This window comes from Engystomops pustulosus, chromosome 7, assembly GCF_040894005.1.
Source record: "Engystomops pustulosus chromosome 7, aEngPut4.maternal, whole genome shotgun sequence".
Taxonomy (NCBI): domain Eukaryota; kingdom Metazoa; phylum Chordata; class Amphibia; order Anura; family Leptodactylidae; genus Engystomops; species Engystomops pustulosus.
Window position 1 is genome coordinate 140,267,641 of NC_092417.1, and position 24,192 is coordinate 140,291,832.

General features: G+C 45.6%; 17 non-coding genes across 17 annotated transcripts; 11 read left to right on the forward strand and 6 right to left on the reverse strand.

The window, feature by feature from the left end:
* Positions 1-3,476: 3,476 nt before the first annotated feature.
* TRNAT-AGU (transfer RNA threonine (anticodon AGU)) lies at positions 3,477-3,550 on the forward strand. The gene has a single exon. It is a non-coding gene; the product is annotated as a tRNA-Thr (tRNA).
* Positions 3,551-7,174: 3,624 nt separating this feature from the next.
* TRNAT-AGU (transfer RNA threonine (anticodon AGU)) lies at positions 7,175-7,248 on the forward strand. Its single transcript has one exon. It is a non-coding gene; the product is annotated as a tRNA-Thr (tRNA).
* A 393-nt stretch (positions 7,249-7,641) lies between these two features.
* Positions 7,642-7,723, reverse strand: TRNAS-GCU (transfer RNA serine (anticodon GCU)). The gene has a single exon. It is a non-coding gene; the product is annotated as a tRNA-Ser (tRNA).
* Positions 7,724-8,874: 1,151 nt separating this feature from the next.
* TRNAS-GCU (transfer RNA serine (anticodon GCU)) lies at positions 8,875-8,956 on the reverse strand. The gene has a single exon. It is a non-coding gene; the product is annotated as a tRNA-Ser (tRNA).
* A 1,151-nt stretch (positions 8,957-10,107) lies between these two features.
* TRNAS-GCU (transfer RNA serine (anticodon GCU)) lies at positions 10,108-10,189 on the reverse strand. The gene has a single exon. It is a non-coding gene; the product is annotated as a tRNA-Ser (tRNA).
* Positions 10,190-10,873: 684 nt separating this feature from the next.
* TRNAT-AGU (transfer RNA threonine (anticodon AGU)) lies at positions 10,874-10,947 on the forward strand. Its single transcript has one exon. It is a non-coding gene; the product is annotated as a tRNA-Thr (tRNA).
* Positions 10,948-12,021: 1,074 nt separating this feature from the next.
* On the forward strand, positions 12,022-12,095 carry TRNAT-AGU (transfer RNA threonine (anticodon AGU)). The gene has a single exon. It is a non-coding gene; the product is annotated as a tRNA-Thr (tRNA).
* Positions 12,096-12,488: 393 nt separating this feature from the next.
* On the reverse strand, positions 12,489-12,570 carry TRNAS-GCU (transfer RNA serine (anticodon GCU)). Its single transcript has one exon. It is a non-coding gene; the product is annotated as a tRNA-Ser (tRNA).
* A 684-nt stretch (positions 12,571-13,254) lies between these two features.
* Positions 13,255-13,328, forward strand: TRNAT-AGU (transfer RNA threonine (anticodon AGU)). The gene has a single exon. It is a non-coding gene; the product is annotated as a tRNA-Thr (tRNA).
* A 2,414-nt stretch (positions 13,329-15,742) lies between these two features.
* TRNAT-AGU (transfer RNA threonine (anticodon AGU)) lies at positions 15,743-15,816 on the forward strand. Its single transcript has one exon. It is a non-coding gene; the product is annotated as a tRNA-Thr (tRNA).
* Positions 15,817-16,975: 1,159 nt separating this feature from the next.
* Positions 16,976-17,049, forward strand: TRNAT-AGU (transfer RNA threonine (anticodon AGU)). Its single transcript has one exon. It is a non-coding gene; the product is annotated as a tRNA-Thr (tRNA).
* A 1,159-nt stretch (positions 17,050-18,208) lies between these two features.
* Positions 18,209-18,282, forward strand: TRNAT-AGU (transfer RNA threonine (anticodon AGU)). Its single transcript has one exon. It is a non-coding gene; the product is annotated as a tRNA-Thr (tRNA).
* Positions 18,283-19,441: 1,159 nt separating this feature from the next.
* TRNAT-AGU (transfer RNA threonine (anticodon AGU)) lies at positions 19,442-19,515 on the forward strand. The gene has a single exon. It is a non-coding gene; the product is annotated as a tRNA-Thr (tRNA).
* A 1,159-nt stretch (positions 19,516-20,674) lies between these two features.
* TRNAT-AGU (transfer RNA threonine (anticodon AGU)) lies at positions 20,675-20,748 on the forward strand. Its single transcript has one exon. It is a non-coding gene; the product is annotated as a tRNA-Thr (tRNA).
* A 1,159-nt stretch (positions 20,749-21,907) lies between these two features.
* TRNAT-AGU (transfer RNA threonine (anticodon AGU)) lies at positions 21,908-21,981 on the forward strand. The gene has a single exon. It is a non-coding gene; the product is annotated as a tRNA-Thr (tRNA).
* Positions 21,982-22,374: 393 nt separating this feature from the next.
* TRNAS-GCU (transfer RNA serine (anticodon GCU)) lies at positions 22,375-22,456 on the reverse strand. Its single transcript has one exon. It is a non-coding gene; the product is annotated as a tRNA-Ser (tRNA).
* Positions 22,457-23,607: 1,151 nt separating this feature from the next.
* TRNAS-GCU (transfer RNA serine (anticodon GCU)) lies at positions 23,608-23,689 on the reverse strand. Its single transcript has one exon. It is a non-coding gene; the product is annotated as a tRNA-Ser (tRNA).
* Positions 23,690-24,192: the final 503 nt, after the last annotated feature.

Consider the following 24,192-nt stretch of genomic DNA (forward strand, 5'->3'; position numbering starts at 1 on the left):
GTAGGTTTCACTACTGGTTGGCAAGCTCCAGATGGAACAAGAAGAATGGTGACCTTGATGTCAGTGATGGAGACCTCTCGAGCGCCTTCTCTGCTCCTTACTCTGGATGCAGAGAAGGCGTTCGACAGGATTAATTGGCAATTTGCCTTCTCTACGCTCCACAAATTCGGTTTCTCAGGACATATTCTATCGGCGATCCAATCTCTATATAGTAAACCATCAGCTAGGGTGTTGGCAAACGGAGTGCTATCAGCAGTGGCGTACCGACCGCGGTCGCAGCGGTCGCCATTGAGACCGGGCCCATCGGACGGGGGGGCCCGGGCGACTGTCTCAATGGCGACCGCGGTCGGTACGCCACTGGCAGTCGGGCAGGAGCCTCCGTCCGTCCGGACAGGAAGCTCCTGCCCGTCACTGAATAGTGCTCGATGCGGCAGTAAGCGGCCGCTCGAGCACTATACTGGAGCGATGTGGCCGGAAGACAACCCCGGCGCACATCGCTCCATGAACTGGGATGCGCGGCTGCGTGATGACGTCATCACGCGGCCGCGCACCCCTTCCTGCCCGCCCGCGGCAAGAGGATAGAAGACGCGGGACCCGCTGCCAGAGGTGAGTATAGGTTTTTTTTTAAATGGGGCTTATTGTATAATTAATTAATTGTGTGTGTCTGTGGGGGAAATATAATAATTAATTGTGGGGGGGGGGGGGGGGAGAATGTGTAATAATTCATTATGGGGGGAGAGTATATTTAATTATTCATTGTGGGGGGATAGAATATGTAATAATTCATTATGGAGGGAGAGTATATGTAATAATTCATTGTGGGGGGATAGAATATGTAATAATTCATTATGGAGGGAGAGTATATGTTATAATTCATTGTGGGGGGATAGAATATGTAATAATTCATTATTGGGGGAGAGTATATTTAATAATTCATTGTGGGGGCAGAATATGTAATAATTCATTGTGGGGGGCAGAATATGTAATTATTCATTGTGTGGGGGGCAGAATATGTAATAATTGTGGGGGGGCAGAATATTTAATAATTCATTGTGGGGGGAGAGAATATTAAATAATTAATTGTGGGGGGCAGAATATGTAATAATCACTGAAATATCGGTTAGCAGAAAGGGTGTTGAGGGTTTTTTTTACGTATAATTGGGGGGGGGCCCCATTAGGAATTTTGTCCCGGGGCCCAGTGGACTCTAGTTACGCCACTGGCTATCAGCCCCTTTCACTATCACCAATGGGACGAGACAAGGGTGCCCCTTGTCCCCTTTAATATTCACTCTTATTATGGAACCATTTGCAGAAACCATAAGGATGAACCTTGAGATAAAAGGCATCCCCGTAGGGGGTAGACAGCATAAAATAGGTCTCTTTGCGGATGACACAATACTAGCTATTACAAATCCGTTACAATCACTCAGGGAAATCACCAAAACAATCCAACAATTCGGACAAGCTTCATACTATAAAATTAATGAATCTAAATCGTCCATCCTAGGGTTTCACATTGACCCCATACTTAAACCCCAAATACAAATAGAATTCCCCTTCCAATGGGCTAAGACGACCATCCCTTACCTCGGTATCCATCTAACCTCCCCGTTAAATAAAATGGCAGAAACAAATATTAACCCACTACTACAAAACCTCCAAAAAGAGTTGGATGTGATGCATAAAAAAGAATTCTCATGGCTGGGCAGAATGGTCATGTATAAAATGATGATCCTCCCTAAAATCCTGTATTTTTTTAGAACACTAACGATACCTATTCCCATAGCACTTCTGAATAAGCTGCAGAATCAACTTATGTCCTTTATTTGGGGAAAATCCAAGCTAAGAGTAGCATGTAATATTCTCCAGGCCACAAGGCTAGAAGGAGGCATGGGAGTTCCCAACCTTAAAGCATATTATTACGCTTCCATTATCAAACAAATAAAGCCATGGTAGTCACACACCTCAGCCTCTAGTTGGCCAGAAATGGACAAGGAGCTGAACAGTAACAGACCCTTACGCTGCCTTCTCCTGGCCCAATCACTTCCGAAACCACCACCTCTCCTAGACCCCCATCCCTAAGATTGTCAGTCATAGCTTGGAGATATTTATTAAAAGAAACAAAACAAAGTACAGAAACCTCAAACATAGACATACCTCTTCAAACATTAAACCTGTGCTACGATCATATCCCACACAAAAAGCTCAGGGAGCTAGGAATTATGGGAATCTCTGATCTTATAGAAAACCATGAAATACTGAGCACCAAAGATATAATGGAAAAGTTTGCCATTCCTGCCAAATATGGTATATACATATCCCAACTAAGAGAACTCATACATAAAAATAGATTACATGAGATAAGTATTCCCACAGTCCTACACAATTACCTACATAAGGAAGGTTGCAAAGATTTCCATTCCACAAGGCCCATTTATGAAATACTAGTTGGGGGAGGCAGACAGGAGGAGAAAAAAGCACACATGCTTAAATGGGAGAAAGAACTGAAAGCAGAATATGAATACAAGCACTGGATTAAAGCGTTCAGATGGGGTAGCTCTGCATCAAAATGTACCAGTCTCACAGAAGTGCATTACAAATGCCTGACCAGATGGTACCAAACACCGACTAAGATAGCAAAAATCTTCCCAGGTAGTACAGATTTATGCTGGAGAGAATGCGGACACAAAGGCACGCTCCTACATATATTCTGGGATTGTCCCAAGATCAAAACCCTCTGGAATGAAGCGTTTACACTGATATACACATTGACAGGGACACAGATACCGAAAGAACCTCATAGAGCAATTTTACTAATGGAATTAGAAGAGATGAAGATTCAACATCGCAAACTCACAGCACACATTCTTCTCACTGCCAAACTATTAATAGCCAGGAAATGGAAATCAGTAACAACGTTGGGTTTACAAGATCTAAAGGAACTTTTAGATCATCAATGTACTTATGAAAAAATTTACGCCATAAGGATTGGCAAACTCCAAACCTTTTTCAAGGTATGGGATCCATGGCTGAGAGTATACCCTACATCCACATAAATAATGCCAATCAGCCCTTGACATTTTACCCTGTCATTTACCACACTTAGTATATCAGGTGTGACATCCTACTCTATATTCTAAGAGAGTCCCCGAAGTAACTTAGCAGAAGTTTTGGAAAAAATTTTAAAGTTATGGTTGTGTTATAAGAAGTTAAACTTGACTGCTTTATAAAGCACATATTTCTTACTTTGAAAGTAACATTACTTTATTTGCTTAGAATTGTTAAAACTGAAAAAAAAAATGTAAAACGAGTCCATGCAAATGTGATGACTAAATTTATGTAATATGCCTTATTTCTGACTCAATAAAAAGAATTGAAAAAAAAAAAAAAAAAAAAAAGGTTGCAGGAATTAAAAACATCCAATAGCAGTGGCGTTTTTTTTAAGCTGCACAGCTGTGCCAGCTTTGCCATCACAAGGCGCTGTGGCTTAGTTGGTTAAAGCGCCTGTCTAGTAAACAGGAGATCCTGAGTTCGAATCTCAGCAGTGCCTTTCTTTCTTCTCTTTTGAGCTTCTGAAGCAAACCAAAAAAAAGTTTTTCGCTCACGTCTGACATCTTACTTGTCTTTCACACAGTCCTAAGGTAGACCAGTCAGGGGATCTAGAATCAGTACCAGCTAAAGGCTGCAAAGGACAAAGAGGCCTTCATCTTCATGAGAAGGCCGAGGATGCCATCAAGCATGAAAAATAAAAAGAGTGGACTTAACCCGTTGATATGCCACGTAACTTGTATGCCACACAACAAATATGCGTCTTTCCTAGCTTTAATAAGAGCCGTCTTGAGAGGTCACAGTTAAAGTCCACCATGGAGGGGACAATCACTGCTTGTCCAGTAAAAAGAGGATTAGCAAACAAAGATTTCAGCTTGGACGAAGCAGAAGAAATCGACGAGGATGGGATTCGAACCCATGCATGCAGAGCACAATGGATTAGCAGTCCATCGCCTCAACCACTCGGCCACCTCGTCCTGGTGAGCACGTGGTTCCCTTTGACAAACTCCCAAACAAAGTGTGCCTAGTCGGTGCCTGCAGAGTTTTGCTGATCGGTCATGGGCTGAGTGGGTCATACCTCGCCTCCTACAGTAAGTAATGCCTCAAGAAGATGCATGGAAAACCCTTGAAAGGTGGACCTATGCTAAGGGATGCCAAACCATTTCCAGACATTCCTGGCATGTCATCCATCCATCTATTCTGCCTTATGCATGGAAAGCAGAGCAGGTAACAATTCTTGCTCTTCTAAGAAGCGGCTCAATCACCTATGGAACCGCAAACCTCTAGCTCTCCACGAAGTTCCAGCTGCTATTGTCGTCTGCAAATTTGTCGGTGTGGATGCCTTTTTCAAAAAGTTTTTGCTTTTCTAATTGTCATGACTGAAAGCTTCATCCTTTTACAAGTTGCTGCCAAGTATGGAACAGAACTCCAGTACCGTGTGGGCACTTAAAGAAAGCAGTGGAAAACGACTGCGGATAAAGGGACACACCTCAGTTGTCTACCTAGTATCTGCTCACCTTCCTTTTTCCAGCCCTGAAAAAAAAAGCCATGAAGGTTTGAGCCACCCCATCAGGTCATGAAAGGTTGCAGGAATTGGAAACATCCAATAGCAGTGGCGTTTTTTTTAAGCTGTACAGCTGTGCCAGCTTTGCCATCACAAGGCGCTGTGGCTTAGTTGGTTAAAGCGCCTGTCTAGTAAACAGGAGATCCTGAGTTCGAATCTCAGCACTGCCTTTCTTTCTTCTCTTTTGAGCTTCTGAAGCAAACCAAAAAAAAGTTATTCGCTCACGTCTGACATCTTACTTGTCTTTCACACAGTCCTAAGGTAGACCAGTCAGGGGATCTAGAATCAGTACCAGCTAAAGGCTGCAAAGGACAAAGAGGCCTTCATCTTCATGAGAAGGCCGAGGATGCCATCAAGCATGAAAAATAAAAAGAGTGGACTTAACCCGTTGATATGCCACGTAACTTGTATGCCACACAACAAATATGCGTCTTTCCTAGCTTTAATAAGAGCCGTCTTGAGAGGTCACAGTTAAAGTCCACCATGGAGGGGCCAATCACTGCTTGTCCAGTAAAAAGAGGATTAGCAAACAAAGATTTCAGCTTGGACGAAGCAGAAGAAATCGACAAGGATGGGATTCGAACCCATGCATGCAGAGCACAATGGATTAGCAGTCCATCGCCTTAAGCACTCGGCCACCTCGTCCTAGTGAGCGCCGTGGTTCCCTTTGACAAACTCCCAAACAAAGTGTGCCTAGTCGGTGCCTGCAGAGTTTTGCTGATCGGTCATGGGCTGAGTGGGTCATACCTCGCCTCCTACAGTAAGTAATGCCTCAAGAAGATGCATGGAAAACCCTTGAAAGGTGGACCTATGCTAAGGGATGCCAAGCCATTTCCAGACATCCCTGGCATGTCTTCCATCCATCTATTCTGCCTTATGCATGGAAAGCAGAGCAGGTAACAATTCTTGCTCTGCTAAGAAGCGGCTCAATCACCTATGGAACCGCAAACCTCTAGCTCTCCACGAAGTTCCAGCTGCTATTGTCGTCTGCAAATTTGTCGGTGTGGATGCCTTTTTCAAAAAGTTTTTGCTTTTCTAATTGTCATGACTGAAAGCTTCATCCTTTTACAAGTTGCTGCCAAGTATGGAACAGAACTCCAGTACCGTGTGGGCCCTTAAAGAAAGCAGTGGAAAACGACTGCGGATAAAGGGACACACCTCGGTTGTCTACCTAGTATCTGCTCACCTTCCTTTTTCCAGCCCTGAAAAGAAAAACCATGAAGGTTTGAGCCACCCCATCAGGTCATGAAAGGTTGCAGGAATTGGAAACATCCGATAGCAGTGGCGTTTTTTTTAAGCTGCACAGCTGTGCCAGCTTTGCCATCACAAGGCGCTATGGCTTAGTTGGTTAAAGCGCCTGTCTAGTAAACAGGAGATCCTGAGTTCGAATCTCAGCAGTGCCTTTCTTTCTTCTCTTTTGAGCTTCTGAAGCAAACCAAAAAAAAGTTATTCGCTCACGTCTGACATCTTACTTGTCTTTCACACAGTCCTAAGGTAGACCAGTCAGGGGATCTAGAATCAGTACCAGCTAAAGGCTGCAAAGGACAAAGAGGCCTTCATCTTCATGAGAAGGCCGAGGATGCCATCAAGCATGAAAAATAAAAAGAGTGGACTTAACCCGTTGATATGCCACGTAACTTGTATGCCACACAACAAATATGCGTCTTTCCTAGCTTTAATAAGAGCCGTCTTGAGAGGTCACAGTTAAAGTCCACCATGGAGGGGCCAATCACTGCTTGTCCAGTAAAAAGAGGATTAGCAAACAAAGATTTCAGCCTTGACGAAGCAGAAGAAATCCACGAGGATGGGATTCGAACCCATGCATGCAGAGCACAAAGGATTAGCAGTCCATCGCCTTAACCACTCGGCCACCTCGTCCTGGTGAGCGCCGTGGTTCCCTTTGACAAACTCCCAAACAAAGTGTGCCTAGTCGGTGCCTGCAGAGTTTTGCTGATCGGTCATGGGCTGAGTGGGTCATACCTCGCCTCCTACAGTAAGTAATGCCTCAAGAAGATGCATGGAAAACCCTTGAAAGGTGGACCTATGCTAAGGGATGCCAAACCATTTCCAGACATCCCTGGCATGTCTTCCATCCATCTATTCTGCCTTATGCATGGAAAGCAGAGCAGGTAACAATTCTTGCTCTGCTAAGAAGCGGCTCAATCACCTATGGAACCGCAAACCTCTAGCTCTCCACGAAGTTCCAGCTGCTATTGTCGTCTGCAAATTTGTCGGTGTGGATGCCTTTTTCAAAAAGTTTTTGCTTTTCTAATTGTCATGACTGAAAGCTTCATCCTTTTACAAGTTGCTGCCAAGTATGGAACAGAACTCCAGTACCGTGTGGGCCCTTAAAGAAAGCAGTGGAAAACGACTGCGGATAAAGGGACACACCTCAGTTGTCTACCTAGTATCTGCTCACCTTCCTTTTTCCAGCCCTGAAAAGAAAAACCATGAAGGTTTGAGCCACCCCATCAGGTCATGAAAGGTTGCAGGAATTGGAAACATCCGATAGCAGTGGCGTTTTTTTTAAGCTGCACAGCTGTGCCAGCTTTGCCATCACAAGGCGCTGTGGCTTAGTTGGTTAAAGCGCCTGTCTAGTAAACAGGAGATCCTGAGTTCGAATCTCAGCAGTGCCTTTCTTTCTTCTCTTTTGAGCTTCTGAAGCAAACCAAAAAAAAGTTATTCGCTCACGTCTGACATCTTACTTGTCTTTCACACAGTCCTAAGGTAGACCAGTCAGGGGATCTAGAATCAGTACCAGCTAAAGGCTGCAAAGGACAAAGAGGCCTTCATCTTCATGAGAAGGCCGAGGATGCCATCAAGCATGAAAAATAAAAAGAGTGGACTTAACCCGTTGATATGCCACGTAACTTGTATGCCACACAACAAATATGCGTCTTTCCTAGCTTTAATAAGAGCCGTCTTGAGAGGTCACAGTTAAAGTCCACCATGGAGGGGCCAATCACTGCTTGTCCAGTAAAAAGAGGATTAGCAAACAAAGATTTCAGCTTGGACAAAGCAGAAGAAATCGACGAGGATGGGATTCGAACCCATGCATGCAGAGCACAATGGATTAGCAGTCCATCGCCTTAACCACTCGGCCACCTCGTCCTGGTGAGCGCCGTGGTTCCCTTTGACAAACTCCCAAACAAAGTGTGCCTAGTCGGTGCCTGCAGAGTTTTGCTGATCGGTCATGGGCTGAGTGGGTCATACCTCGCCTCCTACAGTAAGTAATGCCTCAAGAAGATGCATGGAAAACCCTTGAAAGGTGGACCTATGCTAAGGGATGCCAAACCATTTCCAGACATCCCTGGCATGTCTTCCATCCATCTATTCTGCCTTATGCATGGAAAGCAGAGCAGGTAACAATTCTTGCTCTGCTAAGAAGCGGCTCAATCACCTATGGAACCGCAAACCTCTAGCTCTCCACGAAGTTCCAGCTGCTATTGTCGTCTGCAAATTTGTCGGTGTGGATGCCTTTTTCAAAAAGTTTTTGCTTTTCTAATTGTCATGACTGAAAGCTTCATCCTTTTACAAGTTGCTGCCAAGTATGGAACAGAACTCCAGTACCGTGTGGGCCCTTAAAGAAAGCAGTGGAAAACGACTGCGGATAAAGGGACACACCTCAGTTGTCTACCTAGTATCTGCTCACCTTCCTTTTTCCAGCCCTGAAAAGAAAAACCATGAAGGTTTGAGCCACCCCATCAGGTCATGAAAGGTTGCAGGAATTGGAAACATCCGATAGCAGTGGCGTTTTTTTTAAGCTGCACAGCTGTGCCAGCTTCGCCATCACAAGGCGCTGTGGCTTAGTTGGTTAAAGCGCCTGTCTAGTAAACAGGAGATCTTGAGTTTGAATCTCAGCAGTGCCTTTCTTTCTTCTCTTTTGAGCTTCTGAAGCAAACCAAAAAAAAGTTATTCGCTCACGTCTGACATCTTACTTGTCTTTCACACAGTCCTAAGGTAGACCAGTCAGGGGATCTAGAATCAGTACCAGCTAAAGGCTGCAAAGGACAAAGAGGCCTTCATCTTCATGAGAAGGCCGAGGATGCCATCAAGCATGAAAAATAAAAAGAGTGGACTTAACCCGTTGATATGCCACGTAACTTGTATGCCACACAACAAATATGCGTCTTTCCTAGCTTTAATAAGAGCCGTCTTGAGAGGTCACAGTTAAAGTCCACCATGGAGGGGCCAATCACTGCTTGTCCAGTAAAAAGAGGATTAGCAAACAAAGATTTCAGCTTGGACGAAGCAGAAGAAATCGACGAGGATGGGATTCGAACCCATGCATGCAGAGCACAATGGATTAGCAGTCCATCGCCTTAACCACTCGGCCACCTCGTCCTGGTGAGCGCCGTGGTTCCCTTTGACAAACTCCCAAACAAAGTGTGCCTAGTCGGTGCCTGCAGAGTTTTGCTGATCGGTCATGGGCTGAGTGGGTCATACCTCGCCTCCTACAGTAAGTAATGCCTCAAGAAGATGCATGGAAAACCCTTGAAAGGTGGACCTATGCTAAGGGATGCCAAACCATTTCCAGACATCCCTGGCATGTCTTCCATCCATCTATTCTGCCTTATGCATGGAAAGCAGAGCAGGTAACAATTCTTGCTCTGCTAAGAAGCGGCTCAATCACCTATGGAACCGCAAACCTCTAGCTCTCCACGAAGTTCCAGCTGCTATTGCCGTCTGCAAATTTGTCGGTGTGGATGCCTTTTTCAAAAAGTTTTTGCTTTTCTAATTGTCATGACTGAAAGCTTCATCCTTTTACAAGTTGCTGCCAAGTATGGAACAGAACTCCAGTACCGTGTGGGCCCTTAAAGAAAGCAGTGGAAAACGACTGCGGATAAAGGGACACACCTCAGTTGTCTACCTAGTATCTGCTCACCTTCCTTTTTCCAGCCCTGAAAAGAAAAACCATGAAGGTTTGAGCCACCCCATCAGGTCATGAAAGGTTGCAGGAATTGGAAACATCCGATAGCAGTGGCGTTTTTTTTAAGCTGCACAGCTGTGCCAGGTTTGCCATCACAAGGCGCTGTGGCTTAGTTGGTTAAAGCGCCTGTCTAGTAAACAGCAGATCCTGAGTTCGAATCTCAGCAGTGCCTTTCTTTCTTCTCTTTTGAGCTTCTGAAGCAAACCAAAAAAAAGTTATTCGCTCACGTCTGACATCTTACTTGTCTTTCACACAGTCCTAAGGTAGACCAGTCAGGGGATCTAGAATCAGTACCAGCTAAAGGCTGCAAAGGACAAAGAGGCCTTCATCTTCATGAGAAGGCCGAGGATGCCATCAAGCATGAAAAATAAAAAGAGTGGACTTAACCCGTTGATATGCCACGTAACTTGTATGCCACACAACAAATATGCGTCTTTCCTAGCTTTAATAAGAGCCGTCTTGAGAGGTCACAGTTAAAGTCCACCATGGAGGGGCCAATCACTGCTTGTCCAGTAAAAAGAGGATTAGCAAACAAAGATTTCAGCTTGGACGAAGCAGAAGAAATCGACGAGGATGGGATTCGAACCCATGCATGCAGAGCACAATGGATTAGCAGTCCATCGCCTTAACCACTCGGCCACCTCGTCCTGGTGAGCGCCGTGGTTCCCTTTGACAAACTCCCAAACAAAGTGTGCCTAGTCGGTGCCTGCAGAGTTTTGCTGATCGGTCATGGGCTGAGTGGGTCATACCTCGCCTCCTACAGTAAGTAATGCCTCAAGAAGATGCATGGAAAACCCTTGAAAGGTGGACCTATGCTAAGGGATGCCAAACCATTTCCAGACATCCCTGGCATGTCTTCCATCCATCTATTCTGCCTTATGCATGGAAAGCAGAGCAGGTAACAATTCTTGCTCTGCTAAGAAGCGGCTCAATCACCTATGGAACCGCAAACCTCTAGCTCTCCACGAAGTTCCAGCTGCTATTGTCGTCTGCAAATTTGTCGGTGAGGATGCCTTTTTCAAAAAGTTTTTGCTTTTCTAATTGTCATGACTGAAAGCTTCATCCTTTTACAAGTTGCTGCCAAGTATGGAACAGAACTCCAGTACCGTGTGGGCCCTTAAAGAAAGCAGTGGAAAACGACTGCGGATAAAGGGACACACCTCAGTTGTCTACCTAGTATCTGCTCACCTTCCTTTTTCCAGCCCTGAAAAGAAAAACCATGAAGGTTTGAGCCACCCCATCAGGTCATGAAAGGTTGCAGGAATTGGAAACATCCGATAGCAGTGGCATTTTTTTTAAGCTGCACAGCTGTGCCAGCTTTGCCATCACAAGGCGCTGTGGCTTAGTTGGTTAAAGCGCCTGTCTAGTAAACAGGAGATCCTGAGTTCGAATCTCAGCAGTGCCTTTCTTTCTTCTCTTTTGAGCTTCTGAAGCAAACCACAAAAAAGTTATTCGCTCACGTCTGACATCTTACTTGTCTTTCACACAGTCCTAAGGTAGACCAGTCAGGGGATCTAGAATCAGTACCAGCTAAAGGCTGCAAAGGACAAAGAGGCCTTCATCTTCATGAGAAGGCCGAGGATGCCATCAAGCATGAAAAATAAAAAGAGTGGACTTAACCCGTTGATATGCCACGTAACTTGTATGCCACACAACAAATATGCGTCTTTCCTAGCTTTAATAAGAGCCGTCTTGAGAGGTCACAGTTAAAGTCCACCATGGAGGGGCCAATCACTGCTTGTCCAGTAAAAAGAGGATTAGCAAACAAAGATTTCAGCTTGGACGAAGCAGAAGAAATCGAAGCGCCGTGGTTCCCTTTGACAAACTCCCAAACAAAGTGTGCCTAGTCGGTGCCTGCAGAGTTTTGCTGATCGGTCATGGGCTGAGTGGGTCATACCTCGCCTCCTACAGTAAGTAATGCCTCAAGAAGATGCATGGAAAACCCTTGAAAGGTGGACCTATGCTAAGGGATGCCAAACCATTTCCAGACATCCCTGGCATGTCTTCCATCCATCTTTTCTGCCTTATGCATGGAAAGCAGAGCAGGTAACAATTCTTGCTCTGCTAAGAAGCGGCTCAATCACCTATGGAACCGCAAACCTCTAGCTCTCCACGAAGTTCCAGCTGCTAATGTCATCTGCAAATTTGTCGGTGTGGATGCCTTTTTCAAAAAGTTTTTGCTTTTCTAATTGTCATGACTGAAAGCTTCATCCTTTTACAAGTTGCTGCCAAGTATGGAACAGAACTCCAGTACCGTGTGGGCCCTTAAAGAAAGCAGTGGAAAACGACTGCGGATAAAGGGACACACCTCAGTTGTCTACCTAGTATCTGCTCACCTTCCTTTTTCCAGCCCTGAAAAGAAAAACCATGAAGGTTTGAGCCACCCCATCAGGTCATGAAAGGTTGCAGGAATTGGAAACATCCGATAGCAGTGGCGTTTTTTTTAAGCTGCACAGCTGTGCCAGCTTTGCCATCACAAGGCGCTGTGGCTTAGTTGGTTAAAGCGCCTGTCTAGTAAACAGGAGATCCTGAGTTCGAATCTCAGCAGTGCCTTTCTTTCTTCTCTTTTGAGCTTCTGAAGCAAACCAAAAAAAAGTTATTCGCTCACGTCTGACATCTTACTTGTCTTTCACACAGTCCTAAGGTAGACCAGTCAGGGGATCTAGAATCAGTACCAGCTAAAGGCTGCAAAGGACAAAGAGGCCTTCATCTTCATGAGAAGGCCGAGGATGCCATCAAGCATGAAAAATAAAAAGAGTGGACTTAACCCGTTGATATGCCACGTAACTTGTATGCCACACAACAAATATGCGTCTTTCCTAGCTTTAATAAGAGCCGTCTTGAGAGGTCACAGTTAAAGTCCACCATGGAGGGGCCAATCACTGCTTGTCCAGTAAAAAGAGGATTAGCAAACAAAGATTTCAGCTTGGACGAAGCAGAAGAAATCGACGAGGATGGGATTCGAACCCATGCATGCAGAGCACAATGGATTAGCAGTCCATCGCCTTAACCACTCGGCCACCTCGTCCTGGTGAGCGCCGTGGTTCCCTTTGACAAACTCCCAAACAAAGTGTGCCTAGTCGGTGCCTGCAGAGTTTTGCTGATCGGTCATGGGCTGAGTGGGTCATACCTCGCCTCCTACAGTAAGTAATGCCTCAAGAAGATGCATGGAAAACCCTTGAAAGGTGGACCTATGCTAAGGGATGCCAAACCATTTCCAGACATCCCTGGCATGTCTTCCATCCATCTATTCTGCCTTATGCATGGAAAGCAGAGCAGGTAACAATTCTTGCTCTGCTAAGAAGCGGCTCAATCACCTATGGAACCGCAAACCTCTAGCTCTCCACGAAGTTCCAGCTGCTATTGTCGTCTGCAAATTTGTCGGTGTGGATGCCTTTTTCAAAAAGTTTTTGCTTTTCTAATTGTCATGACTGAAAGCTTCATCCTTTTACAAGTTGCTGCCAAGTATGGAACAGAACTCCAGTACCGTGTGGGCCCTTAAAGAAAGCAGTGGAAAACGACTGCGGATAAAGGGACACACCTCAGTTGTCTACCTAGTATCTGCTCACCTTCCTTTTTCCAGCCCTGAAAAGAAAAACCATGAAGGTTTGAGCCACCCCATCAGGTCATGAAAGGTTGCAGGAATTGGAAACATCCGATAGCAGTGGCGTTTTTTTTAAGCTGCACAGCTGTGCCAGCTTTGCCATCACAAGGCGCTGTGGCTTAGTTGGTTAAAGCGCCTGTCTAGTAAACAGGAGATCCTGAGTTCGAATCTCAGCAGTGCCTTTCTTTCTTCTCTTTTGAGCTTCTGAAGCAAACCAAAAAAAAGTTATTCGCTCACGTCTGACATCTTACTTGTCTTTCACACAGTCCTAAGGTAGACCAGTCAGGGGATCTAGAATCAGTACCAGCTAAAGGCTGCAAAGGACAAAGAGGCCTTCATCTTCATGAGAAGGCCGAGGATGCCATCAAGCATGAAAAATAAAAAGAGTGGACTTAACCCGTTGATATGCCACGTAACTTGTATGCCACACAACAAATATGCGTCTTTCCTAGCTTTAATAAGAGCCGTCTTGAGAGGTCACAGTTAAAGTCCACCATGGAGGGGCCAATCACTGCTTGTCCAGTAAAAAGAGGATTAGCAAACAAAGATTTCAGCTTGGACGAAGCAGAAGAAATCGACAAGGATGGGATTCGAACCCATGCATGCAGAGCACAATGGATTAGCAGTCCATCGCCTTAACCACTCGGCCACCTCGTCCTGGTGAGCGCCGTGGTTCCCTTTGACAAACTCCCAAACAAAGTGTGCCTAGTCGGTGCCTGCAGAGTTTTGCTGATCGGTCATGGGCTGAGTGGGTCATACCTCGCCTCCTACAGTAAGTAATGCCTCAAGAAGATGCATGGAAAACCCTTGAAAGGTGGACCTATGCTAAGGGATGCCAAACCATTTCCAGACATCCCTGGCATGTCTTCCATCCATCTATTCTGCCTTATGCATGGAAAGCAGAGCAGGTAACAATTCTTGCTCTGCTAAGAAGCGGCTCAATCACCTATGGAACCGCAAACCTCTAGCTCTCCACGAAGTTCCAGCTGCTATTGTCGTCTGCAAATTTGTCGGTGTGGATGCCTTTTTCAAAAAGTTTTTGCTTTTCTAATTGTCATGACTGAAAGCTTCATCCTTTTACAAGTTGCTGCCAAGTATGGAACAGAACTCCAGTACCGTGTGGGCCCTTAAAGAAAGCAGTGGAAAACGACTGCGGATAAAGGGACACACCTCAGTTGTCTACCTAGTATCTGCTCACCTTCCTTTTTCCAGCCCTGAAAAGAAAAACCATGAAGGTTTGAGCCACCCCATCAGGTCATGAAAGGTTGCAGGAATTGGAAACATCCGATAGCAGTGGCGTTTTTTTTAAGCTGCACAGCTGTGCCAGCTTTGCCATCACAAGGCGCTGTGGCTTACTTGGTTAAAGCGCCTGTCTAGTAAACAGGAGATCCTGAGTTCGAATCTCAGCAGTGCCTTTCTTTCTTCTCTTTTGAGCTTCTGAAGCAAACCAAAAAAAAGTTATTCGCTCACGTCTGACATCTTACTTGTCTTTCACACAGTCCTAAGGTAGACCAGTCAGGGGATCTAGAATCAGTACCAGCTAAAGGCTGCAAAGGACAAAGAGGCCTTCATCTTCATGAGAAGGCCGAGGATGCCATCAAGCATGAAAAATAAAAAGAGTGGACTTAACCCGTTGATATGCCACGTAACTTGTATGCCACACAACAAATATGCGTCTTTCCTAGCTTTAATAAGAGCCGTCTTGAGAGGTCACAGTTAAAGTCCACCATGGAGGGGACAATCACTGATTGTCCAGTAAAAAGAGGATTAGCAAACAAAGATTTCAGCTTGGACGAAGCAGAAGAAATCGACGAGGATGGGATTCGAACCCATGCATGCAGAGCACAATGAATTAGCAGTCCATCGCCTTAACCACTCGGCCACCTCGTCCTGGTGAGCGCCGTGGTTCCCTTTGACAAACTCCCAAACAAAGTGTGCCTAGTCGGTGCCTGCAGAGTTTTGCTGATCGGTCATGGGCTGAGTGGGTCATACCTCGCCTCCTTCAGTAAGTAATGCCTCAAGAAGATGCATGGAAAACCCTTGAAAGGTGGACCTTTGCCAAACCATTTCCAGACATCCAGACACCTTTGCCAAACCATTTCCAGACATCCCTGGCATGTCTTCCATCCATCTATTCTGCCTTATGCATGGAAAGCAGAGCAGGTAACAATTCTTGCTCTGCTAAGAAGCGGCTCAATCACCTATGGAACCGCAAACCTCTAGCTCTCCACGAAGTTCCAGCTGCTATTGTCGTCTGCAAATTTGTCGGTGTGGATGCCTTTTTCAAAAAGTTTTTGCTTTTCTAATTGTCATGACTGAAAGCTTTATCCTTTTACAAGTTGCTGCCAAGTATGGAACAGAACTCCAGTACCGTGTGGGCCCTTAAAGAAAGCAGTGGAAAACGACTGCGGATAAAGGGACACACCTCAGTTGTCTACCTAGTATCTGCTCACCTTCCTTTTTCCAGCCCTGAAAAGAAAAACCATGAAGGTTTGAGCCACCCCATCAGGTCATGAAAGGTTGCAGGAATTGGAAACATCCGATAGCAGTGGCGTTTTTTTTAAGCTGCACAGCTGTGCCAGCTTTGCCATCACAAGGCGCTGTGGCTTAGTTGGTTAAAGCGCCTGTCTAGTAAACAGGAGATCCTGAGTTCGAATCTCAGCAGTGCCTTTCTTTCTTCTCTTTTGAGCTTCTGAAGCAAACCAAAAAAAAGTTATTCGCTCACGTCTGACATCTTACTTGTCTTTCACACAGTCCTAAGGTAGACCAGTCAGGGGATCTAGAATCAGTACCAGCTAAAGGCTGCAAAGGACAAAGAGGCCTTCATCTTCATGAGAAGGCCGAGGATGCCATCAAGCATGAAAAATAAAAAGAGTGGACTTAACCCGTTGATATGCCACGTAACTTGTATGCCACACAACAAATATGCGTCTTTCCTAGCTTTAATAAGAGCCGTCTTGAGAGGTCACAGTTAAAGTCCACCATGGAGGGGACAATCACTGCTTGTCCAGTAAAAAGAGGATTAGCAAACAAAGATTTCAGCTTGGACGAAGCAGAAGAAATCGACGAGGATGGGACTCGAACCCATGCATGCAGAGCACAATGGATTAGCAGTTCATCGCCTTAACCACTCGGCCACCTCGTCCTGGTGAGCGCTGTGGTTCCCTTTGACAAACTCCCAAACAAAGTGTGCCTAGTCGGTGCCTGCAGAGTTTTGCTGATCGGTCATGGGCTGAGTGGGTCATACCTCGCCTCCTTCAGTAAGTAATGCCTCAAGAAGATGCATGGAAAACCCTTGAAAGGTGGACCTATGCTAAGGGATGCCAAACCATTTCCAGACATCCCTGGCATGTCTTCCATCCATCTATTCTGCCTTATGCATGGAAAGCAGAGCAGGTAACAATTCTTGCTCTGCTAAGAAGCGGCTCAATCACCTATGGAACCGCAAACCTCTAGCTCTCCACGAAGTTCCAGCTGCTATTGTCGTCTGCAAATTTGTCGGTGTGGATGCCTTTTTCAAAAAGTTTTTGCTTTTCTAATTGTCATGACTGAAAGCTTCATCCTTTTACAAGTTGCTGCCAAGTATGGAACAGAACTCCAGTACCGTGTGGGCCCTTAAAGAAAGCAGTGGAAAACGACTGCGGATAAAGGGACACACCTCAGTTGTCTACCTAGTATCTGCTCACCTTCCTTTTTCCAGCCCTGAAAAGAAAAACCATGAAGGTTTGAGCCACCCCATCAGGTCATGAAAGGTTGCAGGAATTGGAAACATCCGATAGCAGTGGCGTTTTTTTTAAGCTGCACAGCTGTGCCAGCTTTGCCATCACAAGGCGCTGTGGCTTAGTTGGTTAAAGCGCCTGTCTAGTAAACAGGAGATCCTGAGTTCGAATCTCAGCAGTGCCTTTCTTTCTTCTCTTTTGAGCTTCTGAAGCAAACCAAAAAAAAGTTATTCGCTCACGTCTGACATCTTACTTGTCTTTCACACAGTCCTAAGGTAGACCAGTCAGGGGATCTAGAATCAGTACCAGCTAAAGGCTGCAAAGGACAAAGAGGCCTTCATCTTCATGAGAAGGCCGAGGATGCCATCAAGCATGAAAAATAAAAAGAGTGGACATAACCCGTTGATATGCCACGTAACTTGTATGCCACACAACAAATATGCGTCTTTCCTAGCTTTAATAAGAGCCGTCTTGAGAGGTCACAGTTAAAGTCCACCATGGAGGGGACAATCACTGCTTGTCCAGTAAAAAGAGGATTAGCAAACAAAGATTTCAGCTTGGACTAAGCAGAAGAAATCGACAAGGATGGGATTCGAACCCATGCATGCAGAGCACAATGGATTAGCAGTCCATCGCCTTAACCACTCGGCCACCTCGTCCTGGTAACCGCCGTGGTTCCCTTTGACAAACTCCCAAACAAAGTGTGCCTAGTCGGTGCCTGCAAAGTTTTACTGATCGGTCATGGGCTGAGTGGGTCATACCTCGCCTCCTACAGTAAGTAATGCCTCAAGAAGATGCATGGAAAACCCTTGAAAGGTGGACCTATGCTAAGGGATGCCAAACCATTTCCAGACATCCCTGGCATGTCTTCCATCCATCTATTCTGCCTTATGCATGGAAAGCAGAGCAGGTAACAATTCTTGCTCTGCTAAGAAGCGGCTCAATCACCTATGGAACCGCAAACCTCTAGCTCTCCACGAAGTTCCAGCTGCTATTGTCGTCTGCAAATTTGTCGGTGTGGATGCCTTTTTCAAAAAGTTTTTGCTTTTCTAATTGTCATGACTGAAAACTTCATCCTTTTACAAGTTGCTGCCAAGTATGGAACAGAACTCCAGTACCGTGTGGGCCCTTAAAGAAAGCAGTGGAAAACGACTGCGGATAAAGGGACACACCTCAGTTGTCTACCTAGTATCTGCTCACCTTCCTTTTTCCAGCCCTGAAAAGAAAAACCATGAAGGTTTGAGCCACCCCATCAGGTCATGAAAGGTTGCAGGAATTGGAAACATCCGATAGCAGTGGCGTTTTTTTTAAGCTGCACAGCTGTGCCAGCTTTGCCATCACAAGGCGCTGTGGCTTAGTTGGTTAAAGCGCCTGTCTAGTAAACAGGAGATCCTGAGTTCGAATCTCAGCAGTGCCTTTCTTTCTTCTCTTTTGAGCTTCTGAAGCAAACCAAAAAAAAGTTATTCGCTCACGTCTGACATCTTACTTGTCTTTCACACAGTCCTAAGGTAGACCAGTCAGGGGATCTAGAATCAGTACCAGCTAAAGGCTGCAAAGGACAAAGAGGCCTTCATCTTCATGAGAAGGCCGAGGATGCCATCAAGCATGAAAAATAAAAAGAGTGGACTTAACCCGTTGATATGCCACGTAACTTGTATGCCGCACAACAAATATGCGTCTTTCCTAGCTTTAATAAGAGCCATCTTGAGAGGTCACAGTTAAAGTCCACCATGGAGGGGACAATCACTGCTTGTCCAGTAAAAAGAGGATTAGCAAACAAAGATTTCAGCTTGGACGAAGCAGAAGAAATCGACAAGGATGGGATTCGAACCCATGCATGCAGAGCACAATGGATTAGCAGTTCATCGCCTTAACCACTCGGCCACCTCGTCCTGGTGAGTGCTGTGGTTCCCTTTGACAAACTCCCAAACAAAGTGTGCCTAGTCGGTGCCTGCAGAGTTTTGCTGATCGGTCATGGGCTGAGTGGGTCATACCTCGCCTCCTTCAGTAAGTAATGCCTCAAGAAGATGCATGGAAAACCCTTGAAAGGTGGACCTATGCTAAGGGATGCCAAACCATTTCCAGACATCCCTGGCATGTCTTCCATCCATCTATTCTGCCTTATGCATGGAAAGCAGAGCAGGTAACAATTCTTGCTCTGCTAAGAAGCGGCTCAATCACCTATGGAACCGCAAACCTCTAGCTCTCCACGAAGTTCCAGCTGCTATTGTCGTCTGCAAATTTGTCGGTGTGGATGCCTTTTTCAAAAAGTTTTTGCTTTTCTAATTGTCATGACTGAAAGCTTTATCCTTTTACAAGTTGCTGCCAAGTATGGAACAGAACTCCAGTACCGTGTGGGCCCTTAAAGAAAGCAGTGGAAAACGACTGCGGATAAAGGGACACACCTCAGTTGTCTACCTAGTATCTGCTCACCTTCCTTTTTCCAGCCCTGAAAAGAAAAACCATGAAGGTTTGAGCCACCCCATCAGGTCATGAAAGGTTGCAAGAATTGGAAACATCCGATAGCAGTGGTGTTTTTTTTAAGCTGCACAGCTGTGCCAGCTTTGCCATCACAAGGCGCTGTGGCTTAGTTGGTTAAAGTGCCTGTCTAGTAAACAGGAGATCCTGAGTTCGAATCTCAGCAGTGCCTTTCTTTCTTCTCTTTTGAGCTTCTGAAGCAAACCAAAAAAAAGTTATTCGCTCACGTCTGACATCTTACTTGTCTTTCACACAGTCCTAAGGTAGACCAGTCAGGGGATCTAGAATCAGTACCAGCTAAAGGCTGCAAAGGACAAAGATGCCTTCATCTTCATGAGAAGGCCGAGGATGCCATCAAGCATGAAAAATAAAAAGAGTGGACTTAACCCGTTGATATGCCACGTAACTTGTATGCCACACAACAAATATGCGTCTTTCCTAGCTTTAATAAGAGCCGTCTTGAGAGGTCACAGTTAAAGTCCACCATGGAGGGGACAATCACTGCTTGTCCAGTAAAAAGAGGATTAGCAAACAAAGATTTCAGCTTGGACGAAGCAGAAGAAATCGACGAGGATGGGATTCGAACCCATGCATGCAGAGCACAATGGATTAGCAGTCCATCGCCTTAACCACTCAGCCACCTCGTCCTGGTAAGCGCCGTGGTTCCCTTTGACAAACTCCCAAACAAAGTGTGCCTAGTCGGTGCCTGCAAAGTTTTACTGATCGGTCATGGGCTGAGTGGGTCATACCTCGCCTCCTACAGTAAGTAATGCCTCAAGAAGATGCATGGAAAACCCTTGAAAGGTGGACCTATGCTAAGGGATGCCAAACCATTTCCAGACATCCCTGGCATGTCTTCCATCCATCTATTCTGCCTTATGCATGGAAAGCAGAGCAGGTAACAATTCTTGCTCTGCTAAGAAGCGGCTCAATCACCTATGGAACCGCAAACCTCTAGCTCTCCACGAAGTTCCAGCTGCTATTGTCGTCTGCAAATTTGTCGGTGTGGATGCCTTTTTCAAAAAGTTTTTGCTTTTCTAATTGTCATGACTGAAAGCTTCATCCTTTTACAAGTTGCTGCCAAGTATGGAACAGAACTCCAGTACCGTGTGGGCCCTTAAAGAAAGCAGTGGAAAACGACTGCGGATAAAGGGACACACCTCAGTTGTCTACCTAGTATCTGCTCACCTTCCTTTTTCCAGCCCTGAAAAGAAAAACCATGAAGGTTTGAGCCACCCCATCAGGTCATGAAAGGTTGCAGGAATTGGAAACATCCGATAGCAGTGGCGTTTTTTTTAAGCTGCACAGCTGTGCCAGCTTTGCCATCACAAGGCGCTGTGGCTTAGTTGGTTAAAGCGCCTGTCTAGTAAACAGGAGATCCTGAGTTCGAATCTCAGCAGTGCCTTTCTTTCTTCTCTTTTGAGCTTCTGAAGCAAACCAAAAAAAAGTTATTCGCTCACGTCTGACATCTTACTTGTCTTTCACACAGTCCTAAGGTAGACCAGTCAGGGGATCTAGAATCAGTACCAGCTAAAGGCTGCAAAGGACAAAGAGGCCTTCATCTTCATGAGAAGGCCGAGGATGCCATCAAGCATGAAAAATAAAAAGAGTGGACTTAACCCGTTGATATGCCACGTAACTTGTATGCCACACAACAAATATGCGTCTTTCCTAGCTTTAATAAGAGCCATCTTGAGAGGTCACAGTTAAATTCCACCATGGAGGGGACAATCACTGCTTGTCCAGTAAAAAGAGGATTAGCAAACAAAGATTTCAGCTTGGACGAAGCAGAAGAAATCGACGAGGATGGGATTCGAACCCATGCATGCAGAGCACAATGGATTAGCAGTTCATCGCCTTAACCACTCGGCCACCTCGTCCTGGTGAGCGCTCTGGTTCCCTTTGACAAACTCCCAAACAAAGTGTGCCTAGTCGGTGCCTGCAGAGTTTTGCTGATCGGTCATGGGCTGAGTGGGTCATACCTCGCCTCCTTCAGTAAGTAATGCCTCAAGAAGATGCATGGAAAACCCTTGAAAGGTGGACCTATGCTAAGGGATGCCAAACCATTTCCAGACATCCCTGGCATGTCTTCCATCCATCTATTCTGCCTTATGCATGGAAAGCAGAGCAGGTAACAATTCTTGCTCTGCTAAGAAGCGGCTCAATCACCTATGGAACCGCAAACCTCTAGCTCTCCACGAAGTTCCAGCTGCTATTGTCGTCTGCAAATTTGTCGGTGTGGATGCCTTTTTCAAAAAGTTTTTGCTTTTCTAATTGTCATGACTGAAAGCTTCATCCTTTTACAAGTTGCTGCCAAGTATGGAACAGAACTCCAGTACCGTGTGGGCCCTTAAAGAAAGCAGTGGAAAACGACTGCGGATAAAGGGACACACCTCAGTTGTCTACCTAGTATCTGCTCACCTTCCTTTTTCCAGCCCTGAAAAGAAAAACCATGAAGGTTTGAGCCACCCCATCAGGTCATGAAAGGTTGCAGGAATTGGAAACATCCGATAGCAGTGGCGTTTTTTTTAAGCTGCACAGCTGTGCCAGCTTTGCCATCACAAGGCGCTGTGGCTTAGTTGGTTAAAGCGCCTGTCTAGTAAACAGGAGATCCTGAGTTCGAATCTCAGCAGTGCCTTTCTTTCTTCTCTTTTGAGCTTCTGAAGCAAACCAAAAAAAAGTTATTCGCTCACGTCTGACATCTTACTTGTCTTTCACACAGTCCTAAGGTAGACCAGTCAGGGGATCTAGAATCAGTACCAGCTAAAGGCTGCAAAGGACAAAGAGGCCTTCATCTTCATGAGAAGGCCGAGGATGCCATCAAGCATGAAAAATAAAAAGAGTGGACTTAACCCGTTGATATGCCACGTAACTTGTATGCCACACAACAAATATGCGTCTTTCCTAGCTTTAATAAGAGCCGTCTTGAGAGGTCACAGTTAAAGTCCACCATGGAGGGGACAATCACTGCTTGTCCAGTAAAAAGAGGATTAGCAAACAAAGATTTCAGCTTGGACGAAGCAGAAGAAATCGACGAGGATGGGATTCGAACCCATGCATGCAGAGCACAATGGATTAGCAGTCCATCGCCTTAACCACTCGGCCACCTCGTCCTGGTGAGCACTGTGGTTCCCTTTGACAAACTCCCAAACAAAGTGTGCCTAGTCGGTGCCTGCAAAGTTTTACTGATCTGTCATGGGCTGAGTGGGTCATACCTCGCCTCCTACAGTAAGTAATGCCTCAAGAAGATGCATGGAAAACCCTTGAAAGGTGGACCTATGCTAAGGGATGCCAAACCATTTCCAGACATCCCTGGCATGTCTTCCATCCATCTATTCTGCCTTATGCATGGAAAGCAGAGCAGGTAACAATTCTTGCTCTGCTAAGAAGCGGCTCAATCACCTATGGAACCGCAAACCTCTAGCTCTCCACGAAGTTCCAGCTGCTATTGTCGTCTGCAAATTTGTCGGTGTGGATGCCTTTTTCAAAAAGTTTTTGCTTTTCTAATTGTCATGACTGAAAGCTTCATCCTTTTACAAGTTGCTGCCAAGTATGGAACAGAACTCCAGTACCGTGTGGGCCCTTAAAGAAAGCAGTGGAAAACGACTGCGGATAAAGGGACACACCTCAGTTGTCTACCTAGTATCTGCTCACCTTCCTTTTTCCAGCCCTGAAAAGAAAAACCATGAAGGTTTGAGCCACCCCATCAGGTCATGAAAGGTTGCAGGAATTGGAAACATCCGATAGCAGTGGTGTTTTTTTTAAGCTGCACAGCTGTGCCAGCTTTGCCATCACAAGGCGCTCTGGCTTAGTTGGTTAAAGCGCCTGTCTAGTAAACAGGAGATCCTGAGTTTGAATCTCAGCAGTGCCTTTCTTTCTTCTCTTTTGAGCTTCTGAAGCAAACCAAAAAAAAGTTATTCGCTCACGTCTGACATCTTACTTGTCTTTCACACAGTCCTAAGGTAGACCAGTCAGGGGATCTAGAATCAGTACCAGCTAAAGGCTGCAAAGGACAAAGAGGCCTTCATCTTCATGAGAAGGCCGAGGATGCCATCAAGCATGAAAAATAAAAAGAGTGGACTTAACCCGTTGATATGCCACGTAACTTGTATGCCACACAACAAATATGCGTCTTTCCTAGCTTTAATAAGAGCCGTCTTGAGAGGTCACAGTTAAAGTCCACCATGGAGGGGACAATCACTGATTGTCCAGTAAAAAGAGGATTAGCAAACAAAGATTTCAGCTTGGACGAAGCAGAAGAAATCGACGAGGATGGGATTCGAACCCATGCATGCAGAGCACAATGGATTAGCAGTCCATCGCCTTAACCACTCGGCCACCTCGTCCTGGTGAGCGCCGTGGTTCCCTTTGACAAACTCCGAAACAAAGTGTGCCTAGTCGGTGCCTGCAGAGTTTTGCTGATCGGTCATGGGCTGAGTGGGTCATACCTCGCCTCCTACAGTAAGTAATGCCTCAAGAAGATGCATGGAAAACCCTTGAAAGGTGGACCTATGCTAAGGGATGCCAAACCATTTCCAGACATCCCTGGCATGTCTTCCATCCATCTATTCTGCCTTATGCATGGAAAGCAGAGCAGGTAACAATTCTTGCTCTGCTAAGAAGCGGCTCAATCACCTATGGAACCGCAAACCTCTAGCTCTCCACGAAGTTCCAGCTGCTATTGTCGGCTGCAAATTTGTCGGTGTGGATGCCTTTTTCAAAAAGTTTTTGCTTTTCTAATTGTCATGACTGAAAGCTTTATCCTTTTACAAGTTGCTGCCAAGTATGGAACAGAACTCCAGTACCGTGTGGGCCCTTAAAGAAAGCAGTGGAAAACGACTGCGGATAA